The sequence below is a fragment of the Eumetopias jubatus genome, unplaced genomic scaffold, assembly GCF_037043125.1.
Source record: "Eumetopias jubatus isolate StellerSeaLion01/CBP00866 unplaced genomic scaffold, mEumJub1_p1.0 scaffold_7, whole genome shotgun sequence".
Lineage (NCBI taxonomy): Eukaryota > Metazoa > Chordata > Mammalia > Carnivora > Otariidae > Eumetopias > Eumetopias jubatus.
In genome coordinates, this window is record NW_028274813.1 from 36,619,283 (window position 1) to 36,638,622 (window position 19,340).

Here is a 19,340-nt window from a genome sequence, read left to right on the forward strand (position 1 = left end):
TGGGTGGGATGGGGGTGGGGTCTCAGCCTCAGCTGGTCAATCACCTGTGTGACCAATTCCCTGCATTAAATTCTCTCTTTGAAACACTGGTTTCTATTTTTCTGCCTAGACCCTCACTGATACAAACACAGTGGAACGCTTCATAAATAGTCCTCTAAGGCTTCAGGTAGATGTCATTAATCCAATCTGTAGACTAGAATGTCAGTTTTAACTGTGACAACACATGCCCAGATTTAATCATATTTTCTACCTACAACAGCTATCCCTCCTATTTTTATTATCCTGGTCTGATGGCAGAGGATCCCATTTTGCAAATTCATTTTGAGTTACCTATATTGCCTTCCTTTTAAAATTTCTTGGGAAGACAAAAGTTTAGCATTTGGTCATAAAACTGTATTTCAGTCAAATTAAAATATGATTCAGGAGTTAAAATAGGTTTTAGGGGCACCTGGGTGGCTCTGTAGGTTAAGCTGCTGCCTTCAGCTCAGGTCATGATCTCAGGGTCCTGGGATTGAGCCCCGCTTCGGGCTCCCTGCTCAGCGGGAGCCTGCTTCTCCCTCTGCCTCTGTTTGTCACTCCCCCTGCTTGTTTTCTGTGTGTCAAATAAATAAATAAAATCTTTAAAAAAATAATAAAATAAAATAGGTTTTATATAGCCTCTAAAGCTATGCGTATTGCTTCTTTACAGAAGACTTAAAGGGAAAAAACCCTTTTGTTTTGGGAAAAACCACTTGGTAGCATTGTACCAGTTTGCTTTTTTCTCTCTCTGAACCATTCAAAAGTAACTTGGAGGCATCGTGACATTTCACTGCTAAATAGTTCAGCATGTATTCCCCTGCATAACCACAATACCATATTTATGCCCAATAAATTTAACAATGTAGTCCATTCTAGTTTCCTGAATTGTCCACAAAATGTTGTTGATAGCTTCCCCCAAAAAATCTTTAAAAAGGAAGTATTATGCTAATATAACCAGCTGGCTGACATAAAAAATGATGAACAAACGTAGGTGTCAGGTCACTTAGTTCATGTTCTTATTTGTACATCCAATGGGCAGACAGATGAAAGTTACATCAGCTAATTTTGCTTCTCTTAAATAATTTTGATTAAAACTCTAAAAGTGGGGGCACCTAGCTGGCTCAGTCAGCAGAGCATGTGACTCTTTGAGCCCCACATTGGGTGTAGAGGATACTTAAAAATAAAATCTTTTAAGAAAAAATAAAAATAAAACTCTAAAAGTAAAGGTGTGGCTGATTATTCATTTAACTTAGAGTTGGAGATAATCTACTCCATTTGTTTACACTACAAATCTGGACTAAACGCTTGCAAACCAAAAACAAACAAAAATGATATGTTTTTCTTTCAGTTCATTACTTCCCTGATCTTTTCTTTGTAGGATATTGATCTAACATTGATTGGTTTATTATAATATACATTTAACAGTTGATAAGCCTTACTCCTTAATATTTTCTTGCATCAGTGAATAAAGTTCCTCTTCTTCAGAGACAAGATATTTTTCCCCCATAGATGGCTCAATATTAAATTTCCCATCCTCTTATGGGTATTCCTGCAAAAATATGGAGACTATTTATATTGGAAATATCTTTTGACCTCCTGCTGAAATTCTTTGAGCTATTTATTTTATCCCTGATGAAGAGTGGCCTCGAAGGCTTAAAGCAGCAGCCAAAACCTCTTCTACTTTAAACTAGTAGTACTGGTTTTTGCACAGTGACAGCTCTCAAGATTATGCATTAAAGTGAGTCTTAGGTGCAGGCTCTCTTTGCTCAGCCCATATCTTCTAGTTTGGGCAATGCCTGATTGTGCCATTCATACTTCCAGCGTTTCCTATAAAATTCTGAAGGGGCCAAGGACCCAAGGTGGGACACTTTGGCATGAAGATTATTCTGACTTAAAAGCAGTCAAAGCCCAGCAGATTTAGGAAAAGCTCTTTATCTCCCTTCAACTGCCTAAATTTGCATTGGAAAGGAGAGCCTGTACCAGGAAGACAGTTACTAACAGACATTCTGCTTTACCTAAGAAACGTATTTGTGTAACAGGGCAACCTTTGTTTACCAAAATCTCTTCTCACCTTCATGCTAATGGTCTTTCTCCCCTTTGTATCCCTAGACCCCTCTCCCTCTCCTCAGCTCAGGATGTCAATCAATGAGCTTCCCGTTGCCTATCTTTGGAATTTCATGTCTGTGTGGATTCCCCCATAGGGATGAAACTAAATTTGATTTTCTCCTGTTGATCTTAGTCCAGCTGGAAAAACCTTGGATATGTAAATTTAATTCTTAGTCCAGCTGGAAGAACCTTGGATAGAAGAAAATTTCTTCCTCCTCAATAGCTGGCCTATTTGCAGGATACTTTGACTTGCTGGACACAGCAGCAGCTAGGAGATCCTTGGGAAATCTGACATACAGCCAGCTGAAGGTAAGATTTTTTTACCATGTCGGTCTCCTGAGCTCCCTATCTGTGCAGTCTGTTTGATGGAGCAAGAGTAATGAGTGTCCTTTTTTATCCAAATTTAGATTAGCAGGAGAAAATACTTGTGGAACTAGTTCCTCAGGCTTAGTAACTCTTGGTAAATTTAGTGGAATACGGATCCATTTCTTCTCGAGATGGTCTTTGTTTTTCTTTGTCTTTTATGTCATTTGTCATATAATCTTTGCTGTGGGTTAATGTGCACATGAGGTAAAGGCTGTTGCTAAGGGACATCTATGAAGTCCAGAAGTCCAAGCCACAAAACTAGTAGGCATACGTCAAGCACTTAAAAGCTGTTAGAGAGGAAAAAAGAAAAAAAAAGGGTATTAGAATACTTACCACCTAATTTGAGGACTCCTGTGTTAGGATAAGTTAGTCATAGAATGGATTAGATTGACACTAGGTCACTTGCCAACCTCAAGAAAATTTCCATGCAATAGGAACTAAAACTGTACAAATTTTTTTTATATGAAATAAAGACATTTGAAACATAATGGCAGTTTTAGGGATTTTTTTCTTAAACATAGGAACTAAAACTGTACAAATTTTTTTATATGAAATAAAGACATTTGAAACATAATGGCAGTTTTAGGGATTTTTTTTCTTAAACATAGGAACTAAAACTGTACAAATTTTTTTTATATGAAATAAAGAAAATTTCCATGCAACATTAAAAACATCACGCAATACCAAACCCCACAGTACATCCCTCCTATGTATTAGTTTGGTTCCAAGAGCTCCAAGGCTTAGTTAAAGCTGTTAATGTGCCTCTAAGAAAAAGTGGATGAGATTTTCCCTTTCATCTTGTTCTACTAGTCCTAAGAGGCTGGCTTTGTGACCAGTGATAGTATTCTCTTTGGTCTCCACCATCCAGAGGGTACACTTACCAGGGTGCACTTTGCGGCCAGTCAAATAGACTAGGGTTCCAAGAGTCTGGACGTGCCAGCTCCCACTGCATTTGTCATGAGAGGTCCCAGCCCGGAAGTTCCTCCATTGTCTCAACCTTTGTTGCATCTTAGAGCTGGAAAGTCCCATCCCAGTAGTGTAAGCGGAGTTAGGGATCCCTAGAAAAAGAAAGATGAAACACAAGTATGGTGACATAAGAGCAGTCATTTTAGGCCTCCAGCTATTTTCGGTGATCCATATATGCCCTATGAGCTCTACTTGCTTCAGCATACTGCTTGTAGAACTGCCCAGATGGTGTCAGAATTACAAAGAAATACAAATATCTCAGTAGATAAGGATTTTATTTTTTTATTTTTATTTTTATTATTTTTAAAGGTTTTATTTATTTATTTGACAGAGAGGGACACAGAGAGAGAGAGGGAACACAAGCAGGGGGGAGCGAGAGAGGGAGAAGCAGGCTTCCCGCGAAGCAGGAAGCCCGATGTGGGGCTTGATCCCAGGACCCTGGGATCATGACCCCGAGCTGAAGGCAGACGCCTAACGACTGAGCCACCCAGGTGCCCCTCGGTAGATAAGGATTTTAAAGGAACAAAGGGAATGCAAAAAAACGGTCTCCAGGTGTCTGGGGGGTTCAGTAGGCTAGGCGTCTGACTTCAGCTTAGGTCTTGATCTCAGGGTCCTGAGATAGAGCTCACTGTGGAGTCAGCTTGAGATTCTCTCTCCCTCCATCTCTCTCTCTGCCCCTATCACTTGTTCTCTCTCTCAAAAAAAAAAAAAAAAAAGAACAGTCTTTACCTGGCCAAGAAATAGCCTAACCATTTCAGAGACAATAAATCAGTTTGAAAACTCCCAGTGCTATATCAAAGGTAAGCAAGACCCTGCATTCCTTACCTGAGACAGTTCCCACTGATTCCTTGTAATGTTAAAGCCTCTGCCCTAGGAGGAGCATAAGCTTCATAAACATAACCCTGGATGCAGGTACAAGCCTGCACAACTTTCTGTCCCCTTTAAATGCCATGATGAAGCTGCCCTCTCTGAATATTCATCCTAAACCCTAAATAAAAAACCCATTCACTCCTGCTCAGGGAGTCACAGCTTTGGAAGTTATGTGCTGCAAATAAAGTTTCTTTTGTGTGACAACTCCATCTGGTGCAGTCTCCACCTGTAATTCACCCAGGAGCAAACTCACATTAGTTTGGTTGCAGTAGCCCCTGCCCAGTGTCAAAGATGAGCAGATCTGTGATAGACTGGAGGCAACTCACGTTTCCGTGGGAGAGAGGAGACACCGTTTTCACCACCCCATCCTTCCCACTTGAGCAACAAAGGCTTTTGCTTCCTTAGACTAATTTTGGTAGTAAACTTTTGGCTCATGAGGTCTACATCTTCTTTGCCCCCTGTCTGGATGCCTCTTGTATCTGTGGTTAAGCCATTAAAAGGCTTTTTGGTTTGAATTGCTATTAAGTGATCCTACTTGTCAACGGCCACATGATGGATCCTTTAAATTGGTCATATTTTCGAAACACATATATTTATAGATAGCTCTCAATTTTCTCAGTATAATGACCTGCCTTAGGGACTCCCTTGAAAAGATAAAAGAACAGAAATTAGACTTACGACAAAAATAAATGTTCATATCCAATGTAAATTCCCCTTCTTAAAATCCAGTTTCATCTGCCTTTTTTAACTGCCCCCCTTCCCTACAGGATTTACAGTGAGCACTCTGGCCAATCTCTAGGTTCAAAGTATACAGGTTACTCATGTAAACGCTGAAAGCCAGGAAATGAATTTAAAGCCCCCAGCACTGGCAGTGAGTCTTGTTTGCTCCTACCTCCCAGGGCATTGTAACCCAGCTGTGCCAGCCTCAGGCATTTCTATGCAGATGTATCACAGACCCTCCACCATAAAAGAATTTGCGTCCCCTGGACAGCAGCAAATTTTTTAAGCAATAAAGCCCCTTCACCTCTACTTTCAGAAGATCCTACCAAATATAAAGAGAAATTAGAAAGATTATTTGGCTATTGACAATCTCCCCTTCACAGAGGAAACAGATGACCAAAATTTCTCTCAGGCCCTGTTACAAATTATCAGTGGAAGGCCAATGTTCAGGGACTAATAGAAGCCAAGGCTGAATTGTGTAACCAGAAAGAAGGCTTTTGTTAAAATGTTTTATACAGATGAAGGGGTTCGGGACAGGACCCCTCAGAATGTGTCACTTTGGCATGTGGATTATTTTGAGCTAAAGTCACTTGAGACCCTGTGGGATCATGTATCTCTCCTTAACCACACAGAAAAACTGGGGCACCTGGGTGGCTCAGTCGGTTAAGCGTCTGTCTTCAGCTCAGGTCATGATCTCAGGGTCCTGGCTCATCAGGGAGCCTGCTTCTCCCTCTGCCCCTCCCCCTGCTCATGCTCTCTTTCTCTGTCTCTCTCTCTCTCACATAAGTAAATAAATAAACAAATAAATAATAAAAACACACACAGAAAAATCAAAATTGGGGGGGTGTTTCACAGAATAAGGATTATTAACAGAGATAAATTTTATCCAAGTGACCATCTGTATGCAGGGCAAACTTCTAATTACCAAACATCTGCTCTTCTTATCGCCCTGTGAAGTGCATTCCTTTCCTCTGAAATCCCAGACCCTTACCCCTTTTCTCCTTCAGAGTGACATACATACCTCGTTTTGCCTGTCTTTGGAATTTCCATGTCTATGTGGATTCCCCATACCTATGCCTATTAAATTTTATTTTCTTCTAGGGTGCCTGGGTGGCTCAGTTGGTTAAGCAACTGCCTTGGGCTCAGGTCATGATCTTGGAGTCCCAGAATTGAGTCCTGCATCGGGCTTCCTGCTCAGCAGGGAGTCTGCTTCTCCCTCTGACCCTCCCCTCTCTCATGCTCTCTGTCTCTCATTCTCTCTCTCAAATAAATAAATCAAATCTTTAAAAAAATTTTTTTTTCTTCTGTTAATCTGATTTTTAGCCCAGCTAGAATAAATTTTGAGGCAACAGGAATTCTTGCTCCCCAACATAGACTTTACATAAGTATAAATCTTTTGATTCCCATCTTAGTTAAAAATCTCCCTGATAGAGGCACCTGGGTGGCACAGCTGGTTAAGCAGCTGACTCTTGGTTTCAGCTCTGCTCAGGTCATGATCTCTGGGTCATGAGGTGAGCCCAGTGTCAGGCTCCACGTTCAGCAGGGAGTCTGCTTGGGATTCTTTCTCCTTTTTCTGCCCCTCCCACTTGTGATCTCTTTCTCTCTCCCTCAAAATAATAAATAAATCCTAAAAAAAAAAAATCTTCCTCATATAAAGAAGCAAACTTAGCTTAAAAGGCAGGCCAGTCCCCTGATACTCAGGCTGTCATCCAGTTCTTTGGAGAATTAGGAACATCTGTCTTTGTCTTACAAGTCTCTACAAAACCAGAAATACAACTCTAGAAACAAGTCAAAGCCTATGTATGTTTACCAATCCCCAAACCTAACCTATTCCTCTCAAAATGTTTGTAGATATTATAAAAGACCAGGATATTGGAACAAAATTCTCCTGTACTTAAGAAAAGGTAAATTTTAAATAGCAATTACCCTGAAACTCTAGGAAAGAAAAATGTTTTTGCATTCTTTCTTTGTCCCTCGAAAATACAGATCTTTTCATGTCTTTGAAATATAAATAAAGCCCACAACCCCCTGAGCCTGAAGGAAAAAAAAGAGGAGGCTAGGAAAGCCCTTTATAAAATACAAACTGCTAAAAGGGCTTTTCTGCCAAAGCTCTAGCACCTCTGATAAGAGGCCAATATGTCCTAAAAAGTCCACGTTGAAGAAAACTTGCATACATTCTCTATGCTTTTATAATGTATATTTTCTACCCTCATCTTCTCTAGGACCTAAGAGCCACTCTTTGAAATACAAACTTTAGGAAAAGTTTTTCATCTGGGGAAAAAAAAATAGGAGGGAGATATTTGGAAATTGGGTCTATAATGTCCTCTCTACAAATATTAGTAAAAAACAAAAGCTATAAGACTTTTGTTTGCATGTGTCTATTTGTGTCTATATATATTGTAAACATGAGATATTTTCTCTACCTCCAGTATTGCTAAAATTAATGTGGTTTTTTTTTTTTTTAAGATTTTATTTATTTCTATGACAGAGAGAGAGACAGCGAGAGAGGGAACACAAGCAGGCGGAGTGGGAGAGGGAGAAGCAGGCTTCCCGTGGAGCAGGGAAACTGAAGCGGGGCTCGATCCCAGGACCCTGAGATCATGCCCTGAGCTGAAGGCAGTTGCTTAATCAACTGAGCCACCCAGGCGCCCCTAAGTTCATTTTTAATAACTGAACTAACATGAGTTTGCTCCTCGGTGAATCACACGAAAACTATACCAGGTGCAGTTGTGCCACAAAGGAAATTCTATTTGCAGCAAATAAGATCATGGGGAATGACTTCCAAAGCCGTGACTCCCTATGCAAGGGTGGATAAGTTCCTTTTACTTAGGGTTAGGATGAATATTTAGATAGGGGAGACTTATCATCTGTAGAGGGGGGCATAAAGTCACGCATGCACCTTAAGAAAACATGCCTATAGGGGCGCCTGGGTGGCTCAGTTGGTTAAGCTACTGCCTTCAGCTCAGGTCATGATCCTGGAGTCCCAGGATCGAGTCCCATATCAGGCTCCCTGCTCAGCAGGGAGTTTGCTTCTCCCTCTGACCCTCTCCCCTCTCATGCTCTCTCTCTCTCTCTCTCTCTCTCATTCTCCCTCTCTCACATAAATAAAATCTTTTAAAAAAAAAAGAAAACATGCCTATACACATAATGTATGTTATGTAAATGAGGCTTGTGCTTCTCCTTGAGTGGAGATAATTGTACTATAATGAGGTAAAGGTAGTTGTTGGTCATTCTAGAGGTCACTCCATGGTCCATCTGTGCAGGCGCAAGTTAGGGACTAAGTTCAAACAGGTCTGGGTAGTCTGGGCCAGCTGGGGATCTGTCTAGACAGGTTTTTTTTGTTTGAGGGGTAGTTCTGGTTTCCATCATGGGATGCTATGCCTCTCAGAGCTTTTGCCTGAGTTAAGAGACACACTGGAAAGGAGAGCTTAAGGAAATATGTGGAACAAAGGTTGCTGAGTACAAGTACATGGGCAGTAAAGGTCAGGTCTTGGGGTCCAGCTGGTGATATTATTTCTGTTGCAAAGTTTGTCAAAACAAAACAAAACCTAAGGATTATGATTGACTCTGTCTAATGCCTCATGATGTGTTGTGGGTGGACTAACCATAATTGTTAAGAACATGTAGTTAAATAGACGAAAATAAGGTAAAAAGGTTTGTAGGCAGCCTTTTAAATAGCTTCTAAAATCTCTGGTAACTTGAAACTTTTTTCTTTAAAGATCTACTTATTTATTTGAGAGAGAGAGAGAAAAAACATGAACAGGAGGGGCAGAGGGAGAAGAAAGAGGACCTCAAGCAGACTCTGCGTTGAGCTTGGAGCCCGATGTCAGGCTCAGTCCCATGACCCTGAGATCATGACCTGAGCCAAAATCAAGAGTTGGACACAACCTACTGGACCACCCAGGTGCCCTGGTAACTTGAAACTTCAACATCTTGCTAAGTTAAATGATGAGTTAAGTTAAATTCATTGAACATCTAGATCATTTCCAAATAAGATTATTAGTACTTAATGTTTTATTTTATCTACTTTTATCTTATTACTGAGAAACTAAAGACAAATTTGGGTGTGTTAGTAAACATGTTTTGTGCTTTACTGAAAGATGGTACTATGAAAAGTACATTTCTAGAAATTACAAAATGTATTTACAAATTTGCCAATCTAAAGAACTCTCCTGTAACAGTTCACAATTGCTTACTACCTAGTTTTCACTAGAAATTAAGATTTCCAGGAGTTCAGAATTCTAATAAATGTAATTAAGACTACTAGAAATAATAAGGGAAACAACTCTGCATGCAAGGAAAGTAAGATATGTGTGTTTGGTAAGAAAAGGTTTAAGAAATAGAAATACATTTTTGTTGAGAAAAAAGAAAATTTGACCAAAGTGAGGCTGGTTATTCAAAGAGGGAAAACTTCGGACAAAATCTGAATGTAAAAAAGAGAGTTGTAGGTTATGGAAAAGAAATCGGAAAGAATGTGTGGTCAGTACTGGCTAAGATTAGGATAAATTTAAGTAAATGAGTTTTTTTTAAGATTTTTATTTATTTGTCAGAGAGAGAGAGAGAGAGCGTGCGCAAGCAAAAGCAGGGGGAGAGGCAGAGGGAGAGGGAGAAGCAGGCTCCCCGCTGAGCAAGGAGCTGAGCCAGATGTGGGACTCCATCCCAGGACCCTGGGATCGTGACCTGAGCCGAAGGCAGATGCTTAACCAACTGAGCCACATAGGCATCCCAGTAAATGAGTTTTAATATCAAAAGTACACTGGTGAAAAATTAAAATTTTGTTTTCTCTTTGGTAAAAGGACCAAGTTTTCTTTAACTATTGATTTGCTCTTAATAAGGAATTATAAACAAAAGTTTTTCTTTACCTTTAAAGTTATCTGCCCAGAAAACAAGGACTCTGTTTTGCCAGAATAATTTCTTATGTTTATCAGGTCTTTGATTACTCAAGAAAACTGAGTCTTAATAGTAAGAGCGAAATTTTGCTCATAGCTATCTGTATTTGCCTTTGAAATCTTGTATTGCCATTTTGGTTAAATTAACTACTGTTTCATAATGATTTGTGGTTCTATTTAATCAAATGTTCAAACCTTTTGATATTTTTTGACAGACTTCCCAAAGCCAGATTCTAAAATGAAGTCTTTTGACTATAATCTAATTGAAATTTTCCAGAGGGTCCCTTAAACATTTCAAAGATTTGGTGAGAAATTAAACTAATTATACTTATTTGTTACATTAAATTACATAGGAAGCATGGCCAAATAAGTGATACTAAACCCTCTTAAATTATATTTGTATAGATATGTTACTAAAATAAGTGTTTTAGAAATTGTATGAAAAGTCCTAGAAATCTAATGTCCTAGCATGTTATTATCTTGAAGTGTTGTGTGTCACAGAAATAACCAAATTTCCTTATTAATTGCATTTTAATGAACTCCAATAAGATCTTTACTCATGGCCATTTTTAAGTTTTTTATCATTTACAGACAGTTATAATGAAAGATAGTTCAAAGAAAAGCAGGCAGGGACAAGGGGCCCTTGCCCTAAGAGGAAAGCACCCTTAACAGGATTTTACACCACCCTGGAAGGAGCCCTCCACACTTTCCCATGTGATAGGTAGATGGCAAAAACCTGATTGGGTGACAGGGACATGAGGGTTAATCAGATTTAAACAGCCCACCAACAAGCCCATGAAAACCCCTAGACTTAGGAACTCCAGTGGCAACCCTCTCTGGTCCCCTCCCTCTTCCTGAGCTTTGTACTATTGCTCAATAAAGTTTACTACCACTCAATCAACTTTGCTTTGCCACCCACCACTCTTCATCTGCCTCTTCATTCTTCGAAGCCATGTGACCAAGAACTGTGGGCACTAAAGGAAAAGAAATCCTCTAACAGTTTGCTTTTACAAAAGCTTTCTGCAACTTTGTTTCATTTTTTTTTAAAGATTTTATTTATTTATTCATGAGAGACAGAGAGAGAGAGAGAGAGAGAAGCAGGCTCCCAAGGAGCAGGGAGCCTGATGTGGGACTCGATCCCAGGACCCTGGGATCATGACCTGAGCTGAAGGTAGACGCTTAACCATCTGAGCCACCCAGGCGCCCACTTTGTTTCATTTTTAATGAGACTCATGGAAAGAACTCTGAGTACAGGTTTCTAATAACCTTAAAATCATAATACTGAACTAGGTAAGAGTTTTTGGAACTAGTTTAAAAAAAGCAGATTCATGTAGAACAAGAATTAACAACATGGGACTGAATGGACTGAGGAGGATAATTATAATTTGTATGACTTTTTTTTTTTTCATGTATAGTTGGGTTTATTTCAACAGTGGGTTTGAAACCCTCTCCTTAGGCAAGAGACTACAGTAATTATACCAGGAATAGACAATTTCCTACACTGTCAAATATATAAAAGTTCCTCTTGCGCTTTCCTCAACACTGATCAACAGGCAGATTTAGTCCACATTTGCTTTGATCATTCCACTGAGTTAACCCGAGCTTCTTCTTCAGAGACTCTGGCATTTCAGGTGGAGGAGGGTGAGGGAGCCTGAAGTAGACCTTCACAGAGTCATAGATGAACCACCGTAGTGCAGTCAGAGTGCCAATCATGATGATACGGGCAAAGAGTCCCTTCCATACAGCACTGCTACCTTTCTCCTTATTCAACACAGATACCACGGAATCAGCAGGGTGAGAAACAACTGCACAGAAGACTCCAGCTATGTAACCTGCCACGAATGTTACAACCAGTTGCTCTGCCTTTGAACATTCACTTCCGGGCTTAGGAACCACAAACTTGTACAATGCGTTCAAAGCAACAGTACGTTCAAAGCAGGCAAATTTCATCATGGTGTATGGTATCTGTCTCATCCAGAGAGGGGCAACTCCCTTGTAGAATGCTTTTAAGCCTTCTTCCTTATACATTTTGGGAGCCGCATCCCTCAAAGAGTTGGCATAACCTGGCTGGGTTTGAATTCGAACCTTAGCAGCTTCCATAGAGCCAGGGCAATGTCAGCAAAGAATCCAGCACTGGCAGAAGCAGCCAAATATAGTGATGTGCACCAGAGATAGGCATTCTCCTCCCCAAGCATGTTGCTATACAAGACTTTGAAGACTTCATAAAAGCCAAACTTGCAGAGCCCCTGCATAGAGTAGCCAATGAAAGTCAGAGCCCATCCTTTAGCCAAATCACGAACACCATCCTCTTTAAGTGTAACTGAGAATCCATTAAATATGCCCTTGTACTTCTGGGGGTCCACCTGCATACGACATTTCACTAAATCCAGAGGAACGATAGCAGTGTGTGTCAGACCACAACTTAAGCTGACTTTTTATAATGTTTTGTTTTTCCAGAGTTGAGGAAATGTTTTATCAAACTAACTGACTTAAAGCAGCAATTTGATAAAATATACCTTTGTGAACAAATCAAAACATTTATCTTTTTCTCCCTACCTGGTCTCCCTAGAATTCGGAAACTTTCAGTATTCTTAAATTCTCATGGCAATATATTTATTTGCATAAGTTCAATAAGAATCTGTTTTCTTTGTAACAGGACACAATTGGAAACACTGGTCATAATACCAAGGCTTTGACTGGAATGTTATATTTAAGAGACATGCATAGACTTAGATATGACCAAAACTGTTTTAAGGAACTATGACTGACTTCGTAGAACCAGTAAAGCCCCTTGGAAATATCAGTTTGTTACCCTGCTTACAGAGTTTCCAGGAACCTAAGCAGGTGAGTAAAGATCACTTTCTGGCAGGTGCAGGGTATTTTGGAGACCTCAAGAGGAGAGAAATTAATCCAGATCTATAGGTATTGCGGGTGAAGTCTGATGGCAAGTATTTGGCTTGGCTTCTGGCCTTGAGAGGCTGTTAAAAGTTCAGTCTGGAGATTTCTTATGAAAAGTTCCAGTAAAGCAGGTTTTAAAGAGCCTATATGGTCAACTGTTATTCTTGCTGTATTCATGTAAATAATCATGCCCAATTTTTTGAAACTAGACTTATTTTGCAAACAGATTAGTGGTAACATGGCTATCTTTGGTAGAATGAGGGTGATTATTTAGAGAAAAAATATAGCTGTGTAGATTATTAGATTCTAATACTATCATTTTAAATGGTACTAGAAACTGATTTCTTCTAGTTTCCTTCAGTGCCTGGCTATAACTCTCCAAACTAACATTTTTAATTTTTCTCCCACCTTTCTGACTTGGAATCATGTGAGAACTAAAATTGCCCTTTTTCCTAAAGCCCTGCAAACTAAATATGAGTGACTTGACATAAATGTCAGATAAACAGCTAATATTTATTTATTTATTTTATTTGTTTTTTAAAGATTTTATTTATTTATTTGACAGAGACACAGCAAGAGAGGGAACACAAGCAGGGGGAGTGGGAGAGGGAGAAGGAGGCTTCCCGTGGAGCAGGGAACCCGATGTAGGGACTCCATCCCAGCACCCTGGGATCATGACCTGAGCTGAAGGCAGATGCTTAACGACTGAGCCACCCAGGCACCCCAACACTAACTAATATTTATTTTATTTTTTTTAAGATTATTTATTTATTTATTTGAGAGACAGAGAATGAGAGATAGAGAGCCCGAGAGGGAAGAGGGTCAGAGGGAGAAGCAGACTCCCCGTCAAGCAGGGAGCCCGATGTGGGACTCGATCCCGGGACTCCGGGATCATGACCTGAGCCGTAGGCAGTTGCTTAACCAACTGAGCCACCCAGGCGCCCAACACTAATATTTAAAGACAATCTTTTTGCCTGTTACCCTGTGGGTCACTCAAAAAAATTACTAGAGACATTTGAACTGCAAATCAGGAAAATCTGTCAGATTACCACTGGCTGTTCTCACTCCATCTGAAGATGCTTCTAGCCTGACATCTAAAAATCTTAACTGGCTGGCCTAAGAACTCAGAAACTGGTTTGTAATTTGATCCAATCATTTACCACTGTTTTTGTTTCTATAGAAATGCCTCTTATTTAATACCTGAGTACTTGAACTATTGGCCTAACTTTGAGAACACACCTGCATCACTGCCTCCTGAAATGAGTTTAACTGAACTGACCTACTGTCAGGACTAAGAGACTGGTTCAACAAGAGGGAACAACCTATCAACTCAACTTTTCATGTGGAAAGTTCCAAAGGAGGGAACTGTAGGGGCCAAGGGCAGGCAGCTCCAAGGTGGGCCACTTTGCCATGAAGGTTATCTTGAGTTAAAAGCAATCAAAACCCAGCAGATCCCGGAACAGTTCTTTACCTCCTCCTGAACTGCCTAAATTTACATTGGAAAGGAGAGTCTATACTAGGAAGAGAGTTATTAACAGATATTCCTTTTTACCTAACAAACGTATTTGCATAACAGAGCAACCTTTGTTTACTAAATATCTCTCACCTTTCTGCTAATGGTCTTCCCCCTCTTTGTATCCCTACATCCCTACCCCTCTCCTTAACTCAGGATGTCACATAAACCTCATGTTGCCTGTCTTTGAAATTTTATGTCATGTGGATTCATTGCAGGTAGGACACTAAATTTGATTTTCTCCAGTTAATTGATCTCATGTAAATGTAATCCTTATTTCAGCTAGAAGAGTCTTGAATAAAGGAAAATTTCTTCCTCCCCAACAATTCAATGAAACATAATTTTAAGCAGCAAATACCAAATTTTGAATCTGAATATAAACATAATCTTCAAAAAATGAATGTAAAATCTACCACCAAAGGCATGCAACAATTTAGTCTTTTCTTTCTATTTACTTTCAAATCTATTTTTTTTAATAATGGAAAGGAATACAGAACATAAATAAATGTAAAACCCTAAGTTATTTGACTTTTTAGTTTTCTAATGTAATGGTGTCCAAAGTCTGCTTGTGTCCTTCAGGACTACACAAGACAACCCACAGGGATATCAGGAGAAACTATAACATGTCTATTTCTATTTTTACTTCATGCTTAAAAATGTCTGTGTACTACATAATATACATTATATGTTACCATTGCAATACACTTATATAATGTAGAAATAAATATTATGGAAAAAAATGTTTGGAGAGTATTTTAAAGTTGGTTCACTCTGATTCAGTGCATTTTGATCATATTTTGAGAATGCTGTGGGACATTCTTTTTCAAAAGGAATAAACTGAAATGCAGAGCTAGATATAAAATGTTAAATTATTGCATTTGGACTGGAAACCTTTACCATAATCATATACACTAAAAATCACCAGTGGTACCTGACTGGCTCAGTCGGTGGAGCATGGGACTCTTGATCTTGGCGTCATGAGTTCAAGCCCCACATTGGGTGTGGAACCTACTTTAAAAAAAAAATCACCATAGAGTTCTATAAAAATATTAAATTAATGTGTTACTTAATTTTTGCAAATTGTGAAGATAATTATAGAGCATTTTGAAATAACATGAAAATAAAATGAAGGAAAAATTCTCCAAGACATCCAATGTTATTTTATGTATTTAAAAAAAATTTTTTTTTTTAGAGAGAGTCAGTGAGTGCCGGGGGAATAGGGGTAGGGGGAGAGGGAGAGAGAGAATCTTAAGCTGGCTCCACGCCCAGGGTGGGGCCTGACTCCAGGGCTTGATTCATGACCCTCAACCCTGAGATCATGACCTCAGCTGAAATCAAGAGTGGGATGCTTGGGGTGCCTGTGTGGCTCAGTCGGTTAAGCGTCTGCCTTCAGCTTGGGTCATGATCCCGGGGTTCTGGGATCGAGCCCTGTGTCGGGGTCCCTGCTCAGCAGAGAGCCTGCTTCTCCCTCTGCCCCTCACCCGCTCATGCTCTCTCTCTCTCTCTCAAAAAAAAAAAGAGTGGGATGCTTAACTACTGAGCCACCTAGGCACCTCTCTTTTAATCCACTCTTTTTACATAGATGAAATCATGAAAAATGCAGATTTATCTATTCTTATGATTAAGTTCATAAATTATAAAAATATTTGAATATATGATTCATAAATATAAATTTTAAAGACTGCAAAGCAATGTATTTTGATATATATGCCCTCATAAACATTGCAATAAAGAAATTGATGTACAGGAAGAATTGTGCTGATGACATTTCTAGTAAATCCATCCTAGATGGTTTTATGAGAAAAGCCTTTAACATGCTAGTCAGATAGACATGATATTCTATACTAGAATGGCATTAATTAGATGTGTGTGCTTTTGTTGTGTGAAGGTCTTACTTTTCATCTATATTTCTGTTTCTATGATATATATATATTTGTATATGGTATATATATATAGACATAGACACACACACACACACACACACACACACACACACACACACACACAGAGGAGACTCTTTAAGATCTATTAACCCAGAGCCATCTACCAAAGGAACCTCTTTCCAAGAGGTCTGAATACACAATGAATGTAACCATGGAGTCACTGCAACTATATTTCTTCTACCAGTACCCTCAAGCTTTTGGCTATAATTTCTATTAAAAAAAAAATAAAACACCACATTAGTTTTGTGAAAAACAGAAAGAATACATCAAAAGACAGGTTTGGTTGCAAGTCGAGGAAAGGCTGGAGTTACAAAGGAAGTAAAGCCAGTGAAAGTCAGTGAAAGAAAATAAAAGCAGATATCCCAAACAAAGAGGTGCTACCAACAGCAGTAACTGAAAAAACATGTCAAACAAAATAATCAGCTTAAGCTATAAAAAATAAAAGAGATTAAAAGCATTCTTTGAAACATGAAGCAACTATTTCCACCACTCTAATCCTGCTTTAAGCCATGTATTCCTTTCTTTGGTCATCTGCCCTAAATTACTGAAAATAAATACTTGACAAGAGACTGCTGAAGTGGATTAATCTTTCGGCTTTCAGCAAAATGAGATGAGGATAACAAGCATTTAATGGATAAATATTTGAATAGGTATGGGATTCAGTTAATATCTCAGTCCACTGATTTTTAATATGCATCATGATAGAGTCCTACGCCAAAATATTAGGTTCTTTGATGAAGCATACCTTTAAAAAAGTGTCTTCAATCCACTAGGACCAAATTTCACTGATCAGAGACAGAACTAAATTTTTATCCTTTACAATCTCCAACATTTTTAATGTTTAGATATTCTAGTAATATCCAAAAGCAAACCATAAGAGACTCTTAACAACAGGGAACAAACTGAGGGTTGCTGGAGGGTTGCCGGAGAGGAGGTGGGTGCAGGAATGGGGTAAGTGAGTGATGGGCATTAATGAGGGCACTTGTGATAAGCACTGGGTTGCTCTATGCAAGTGATGAATCACTAAATTCTACCCCTGAAGCCAATACTACATTATATGTTAACTAACTACAATTTAAATAAAATCTTGAAAGAAAAATATCCAAAAGTTTTCAATGTATAATATTCAATGAATGTGAACTACTAAAGGAAAATCTTTATAGTCATGATTCTCACTAGACTGTGGATGTATTTAACAAAAGGGGTATAGGTAAAAGGAAGTCTTCACTTGCCAAGGTTCTTTTGTTAATGGCAATAGGAATGTCTTCTAAAACTATTTTATTTAATTAATTTATTATTTATTTTTTTAAAAAACTATTTTAATAATAGACTTAGGTTGATAAGACTATTGCAGTAATACCTGGCATCTTTAGCTATGTATCTGTTTAAAATTGCTGGGAAAAAATGTATTAACATGATGTAATATAGACTTGGAGCAGTATTTCTCAAATTTAAAGCACTTATCTAATCAATTCAATACACAAAGTTTATTACACAGGTAATATACCTGTGCACAGCTCCCATTAAGGACATTATTCATTCTTTAGTGTGGCAATAAAATATTTATAATTTTCATGTTTCCTTTATTTTCATTATATGCCTTTCTTCAGTTTTTTCTTTTTTCATAAAAATGCCATGAGACCCAGTACAACAATGATAAGGGAATCTAACATAGGGTTCCTCGGGCTGTCACTTTCTAGAATTTCAGTTACAGTTGCCTATGTGTTTTATAGACAAGCTGTCTCTTGATGTATCATGTACTTCATAACTACCAATTTTAAATACCAGCTCTAAATCAAACTGACTTGACAAATTCATTTTACTCTCTAAACCAGTTTTTCTTCAAGTGAGGTACTGAGTTATTTTAGAATCTTTCATTATTCAAATAAATTTTCTTTCAGTGACCAAAAGACAGGAATCTATCTAGAATAAGGGATGTGAGAAAATAGAAAAGTTAAAAACTACAATGAGGGGCAGCTGGATTATCTGTTATTAAACAAAAATTACATAAGCCTTAGGTAAGATGCTTGCCTTGTTTACCTCTGACCCTCCAAATTCCCATTCTTTTTTTTTATATGTTATTTTTCTTTTTTCTTTTCTTTTTTTAAGATTTTATTTATTTATTTGAGAGAGAGAGAATGAGAGATAGAGAGCATGAGAGGGAAGAGGTTCAGAGGGAGAAGCAGACTCCCCGCTCAGCAGGGAGCCCGACGCGGGACTCGATCCCGGGACTCCAGGATCATGACCTGAGCTGAAGTCGCCTAACCAACTGAGCCACCCAGGCGCCCTCCAAATTCCCATTCTTGTCTCATAAGTGACTAGCTAAACTAGTGTTGTCCTTACTGAGCAACAGGAACAAAATGATATTAACTAAACCTTCATTAAACTTCTTTCCTTCCCCTAGGACCCTGAACTTTGGCCCATCCTGTGCCTGAGTCAGCATACTGCCCTTCCTATGGGTAGCTCCCTGGAAAGAGACTGGCCTTGGAGTAAAACATTCTCTCATCTACTGTTCTGTCACCACCCTTTTATCTCCTGTCCCCACACCTGGTTCCTTCTACCTTTGTTCACTTCTCTCTATAAAAGAAAAACCCTTTTTGCCCAACTTTCTGAGATGCTTGCAAGCCTTATGGTCACAGGGTTCTCCTTACTACCGCGGTCCCACCCCCCACTGGATAATCCTTTCAGATTTGTTTTTCATTTGACACACTCTATCTTTGAATATGACATTTCTTGAACTGATTTCCTATTATTTCACCCTAGACAGATATTTTCTGAGTATCTCACACCTGCCATCTCCTTTCTTCACATTGCCACTGCTCTTCTTCAGGCTCTTATTAACCTCATCCTTGGCCATTATGAACTGATATCCTCAGCCTCTAATTTTATTTACTTTTTCACCATTGCCGTAAGTTCATCTTCCTAAAGATTATTCCTCCAACCTCAGCATTCTTTCGCATTCTTTTTGTTGTTTTTTTGCCTAAGAATAAAGTCCAAATTCCTTAGTGTAGCATTTACGTCTTTCCACAATGAGGTCTAATCTCATCTCTT

General features: G+C 38.9%; 1 long non-coding RNA gene and 1 pseudogene across 1 annotated transcript in view; both read right to left on the reverse strand.

Annotated features, from left to right (window-relative positions):
* Window positions 1-1,012: 1,012 nt before the first annotated feature.
* The window catches only part of LOC148163873 (uncharacterized), a 35,994-nt gene continuing 17,666 nt past the window's right edge, over window positions 1,013-19,340 (reverse strand). The window contains exons 4-5 of the long non-coding RNA XR_015768631.1: window positions 3,372-3,548; window positions 1,013-2,777 (exon numbers count right to left, since the gene is read on the reverse strand). This is a non-coding gene — a long non-coding RNA (uncharacterized LOC148163873). The remainder of the gene's footprint in view (window positions 2,778-3,371; window positions 3,549-19,340) is intronic.
* On the reverse strand, window positions 11,337-19,146 carry LOC114219574 (solute carrier family 25 member 3 pseudogene; annotated as a pseudogene).